Source organism: Tenrec ecaudatus, chromosome 2, assembly GCF_050624435.1.
Source record: "Tenrec ecaudatus isolate mTenEca1 chromosome 2, mTenEca1.hap1, whole genome shotgun sequence".
Classification (NCBI taxonomy): domain Eukaryota; kingdom Metazoa; phylum Chordata; class Mammalia; order Afrosoricida; family Tenrecidae; genus Tenrec; species Tenrec ecaudatus.
Genome location: NC_134531.1, coordinates 38502937 through 38507881, shown reverse-complemented (window position 1 = coordinate 38507881; position 4945 = coordinate 38502937).

The window sequence follows — 4945 nt, the reverse complement described above, 5'->3', positions numbered from 1 at the left end:
GCAAATCTGCAATGTCTGACAGCGTCATTTCTACATAGAGTGTCACTTCCTGTTTTTGAAAGAATCCACTTGGAGCACGAAATAAGAGGTCGGACGACCAAGTGCGGTCCGATGATTTAATATGTGACATGAAACAGCTAGACTCCAGTATTCGCCACGGTCATCCTCCTTTGCTTCTTTCCAGACCCGGCCCTCTGTCGTGCAAAGACAAACCAACTCCTTTCTGCTCATGTCACCCTCCAAGAGAACCCGTTCGAAAAGCGTTCCAGGCTGAATCCACATCTGCCTATCTGTTCATTCAAGGCACATATCCTGCATCCGCGCAATCAAACTGCATACACCTTAGGTAAACAGAAATAACAACACACGGAGAAATGACGTCTCAATGATCCTCCTTCTCGGTCTGCACATTTCTGACAATGTTTCCCTCTTTTCCTTCGGACAAAAATATTCTGTATTCCTCCACTTACCGCACTTCAAAATGGCAGTTTTGACCTCAGGGGATTCCAACTGTGTTCTTGTTAAATGTTCTCTGAGTTTGGGGAACTGCAAGAAGCGTGAGGGGAAAAGATCAGGAAGGAAGCTTCTCAATAAAAGCTGCCTTAGGCCTTTTACTACCTAGAAGAACTAGCAGATGTGCTGTGGTTAAAAAAACCCAGTTGCCACAACCTTCTAAAATGACTTCACTGCCTTGAATTTAAAATGCCAGCAGAGCCCCTTGGAAGCCACTGTTTTGATTAGCCTTTTCAATTTTGTTATTTTTTTAAAAGACACTGAAATGAGGCTAAGCCCTCTCCTTACTGAGAGAACTTACCCAGGGCCATTGACTGGCCACGTCTTATTTGGAGTGAACCTTTGCAAGGGCCTCAGTAGCAAACAGTTTTGACTTATGCTGGTCCATAACAGCTCTTCCTGGAGAAATCAGTGTGGATATCCTAGACAACTTTCTCAATTTCGACATACTGTCACGGAGGCTCCATCCCTGGAAATGGAGATCATGATTCATACAGTCATCCAGTTTATTCCTACTCATTATGAACATGGATATAATTTCTGAGAAGGTAGATCTGTAAGGAAGCTGATAGTCCCTTCGTTCTCCCTCAAAGTGGCTGGACCCACCGACCTTGAAGCCCCCTGTGTACTCAACACCCCGGCCAGGGATCGCTCACCAAACTGGCTGCTGTAGCGCTGATTTTGACTCAGAGCAGCTCTAATGCACAGAGAAGAGCTTCCCTTCTGGGTGCACAAGGCCGTCGGTCATAACAGGAGTAGCAAGCCTTAGCTTCCCCCCGAGGAAGCACTGGGAATGTAGAACGGCTGATCTTCCAGTTAGCAGACTGACTCACAGTTCACTAGACCAGCAGAGCTCCTCCGTGTGTCTTAGCGTCAGCAAAAACGAGCGGACTCAAAGAGAGCACACAGTGAGGATGGCACAAGCAAGCAATACTCACTGCCGTCGAGGCAAGGCCAACTCACAGTGACTCTGGAGGGTGGTGGGTTTGAAGTTGGGCTGTGAGCTGCAAGATCAGCAATTTGAGCTCATCAGTCAGGGAGAAAGAAAAATCGTTCTGCTCCCATGAAGAGTCAGGGTCTCAGAAATCCACACGGGCGCTTCTCCCTTGCTTCATACTGTCTCTGCAAGGATCACACAGCCCACCAGAAATGGGCAACAGTTCGGTCTGCTACACAGAAAGTTGTGGGGGAAGGCCAGCCCCCCACAACTAATCGTGCATTTGATAGGTGCCATTGTACAGTTATAATTTAGAGAGAGAGATTATAATAGAGTCATAGAGAATAAAGAGAGATAGAAGAGAGATTGAAATAATGGAGTCAGACACATTTCATAGTAGCATGCTCACCTCAGCCCTGCTCAGTGGTCCATGTGGAGATGGGAGAGGGAGGGCAGGAGAGAGGGGGAGGGGAAGGAGGACAAGGGGAGAGGGAACAGTTTAACCAGGACAAGGGAGAGGAAGAGGGAGCGAGTGAAAGGAGAGAGGGTTCTTTATTGCTAACCAAGGCTTATATATCTTTGTGGGGCGTGCCAGCCATCTAATTACAAATCAAGACGTATGTCACAGAAAGAGGTTGTACTATAGGTAATACTATAGTAATGGGAGGGGGGCGGACTAGAGGTATATATGCAATATGAAGGGGAGGGATTCGGGGTACACATGTGACAAGATGGGCGGATCCCAGATTCAGGATGGCAGCCTAACTTTGGATGTCACTGAGCAGATTTGACCAGTTCTCTGGCTCTCCATGGAAACCATTATCAGTAGGATGTGGACCCCATCTACAGTGGACCAGCTGTCTTCAGGGAGAATATCTCTAAGCATCTGACCTCCCACCAAGTGTTGGCAAATAATCTCTAATGGTTGGCATATTTTGGGGGGAGACAAATCAGGGGGAAACATCTCTTTATAATCCCACAGAAAATCATGATAAGTGGAACCAATTTTCTAACACTAAGAACAACAGAGTCCTCCCTTATTACGTTCATGTTTTCAGCATGGCACTATATGCACTATATAAATTCCCCAAGAGTTGCTTGATGCAAATTAATTTTTTAAAATCTCACAACATACCTGTAAGATGAGGCCACTTCTGATTTCCACAATAACTCTTTCCAGTCGGAGGGTGAACGAATTACTTGGGAGTGATACCAAGATGGTGTCTGAGATTGGCACTGAAAGTCCCTGGTTTTCACCTTTCTTCTTAAAAGGCCTAGTAAAAGATATCACTTATCTCTATGATTGTGAAAGGAAAGTTAGACCTGCAGATTTTCATAAAATTTTCAGTATGCAAATTTTTCAGATGAACTAATTTTATATCACATGGCAGGGCAGATTTAAAAATCAATACCCAATAAATACATAAAGACATACCTTACTTTAGCTATGTTTCATTATATATGTGAGCTTATAACTATTATACATATAATTATTTTACATATATGCATGTATTTTATTTCTATAGTTATGCACATGTACTATTATAGGTATGCATATAATAGTTATACACTTATGAAGAATTGAGAAACCAGTCTACCTTAGCTATGTGATATATGTGTATGTGATAGTTAGGTTTTTTTATATCAACTTGGCCGCTGCAGAAATATGTGGGTGGAGGTTAGCCTGTCAATCAGGTTGCAGCTTGATTGTGGGGCTACTGAGATAAATGGTTCTCTAGAGGCTGGGCACCGCTCTCTCTGCTTCACTTCCTGTTGACAAGACACATTGAGCCCTACTGAGACTTAAGAGAACCCCCATGATGCTTCCACTGGAACTGGATCCACAAGACTTTGAATCTGCTGGTCTGTGATTCTCCTGCAATTGAGTCGGTAAGTCTGAAAATGGATTTATTGATTAGTATAGGACTTGTGGGCTAATATTTGACTTATGGACTTGATCTGAACTGGACTGGGATGTTTTCTTAATATACAATCACTCTGTGATATAAAGCTCTTTATTATGCAGATATGAGTGTCCCTGGAATTGTTTCTCTAGTCAAACTGGCCTAACGCATGTGTGATTTTGACAAACCCTACTTTAGTCATGTTAGGTTTTCTTGTTTCTGTTTTTGTCTCTGAGCATGTCATCCTATTTTCAATATAAAGTAAAGTTACTTTCAAAATGTTAATTATAGAATTCAAGCTTAACTGAGTCACGTGGTGACCTTTCTCTACCCCATTCCACTGCCTTGTAGTTTTACTTTTGCACATAATTTAGAAAAATAAAACAGATAGTATTTTCATGCACTATGCCATCAGAGCCCCTAAGTATAGCACATACTTGTTTTCAAACAATCTCCAAACCTAAGGCCATTGTCATTATTAGAGGCAACTCATCGTGATGCTGTGTGACAGAAGAGAAGTGCTCCCAGTACAGTTTTCTGGGCTGTAACTTTTACTGAAGCAGGACACGGAGTTGCTCCATGGATTTAAGCCACCAACCTTCCGCTCTCTGTCAACTGCTTAACTGATGCACCACTAATTTCCTTCCTAGTTCAACGTTAAGACATTCAAATGTATAATCAGAAGTTCAAGGATACAACCAGTCACCTGGTTCAATACGGGGCCTACACACTTCTGAGGGCTCCTTCTGAAACCTCTGTAGTGCAGGGAGGGCAACGCCATGAAGCAGTGGAAAGTGAATAATGCAGGTCTCTGGAGCTACCCAGTTACAAGTGACATTTGATTGTGTTCCACAGCTTTTAAAAAATAACTTATTTTGCGGTATAGCTAATCCTTGCAATATTTCCAATGTTATTGTACCTGTAATACGTATTTGACTGAAGTTACATGGTAGAATGTATTTTGGGGGTATTCATGAGCATCATGGCATTAGACAGGGCACACTCAACAAGTTATTAAGGGCAGCAGCCACCCAAACAAAGAGAAACGGGGGAGGGGGTGGTGAGAAGGAAAGGAAGGGAAGTGGAAGTGTGGTGCCGAAGGTTGTGGTTGGCAGTTGCAGTGAGAACTGATCCAATGGCATCAGATGAACTGATCCAATGGCATCAGTTGAAGTGAACCAATGGCATCAGATGAACTGATCCAATGGCATCAGATGAACTGATCCAAAGGCATCAGATGAACTGATCCGATGGCATCAGATCGGTTGGAAGGTAGTCCCTCAGGGTGTGGCCTGTTCCCAATAGGTTGTCAAAGCTCCTCTGCTTGGTGTGTCCCCTGGACCTTGCCATCCACTCTCCTTATCTGACCTCTGACCTCCTCCATTAGAAACGTGAGCCAGTGTCCTGCCTTATCGCCTACTGAATGTGGACTCATCTGCCTCCAAGTCCTGGCCTGCAGATTGCAGGGGTGTCAGCAGCTGCTATAGCTTGAGTCAGGAGAAACCTCCAGCCTGACATCTGACCCTTTCCATCTCTACGCAACTTAAGAGAATGAGCAGCTGGTGCTGCTTCCCTCGAGAAGCCGGTCACA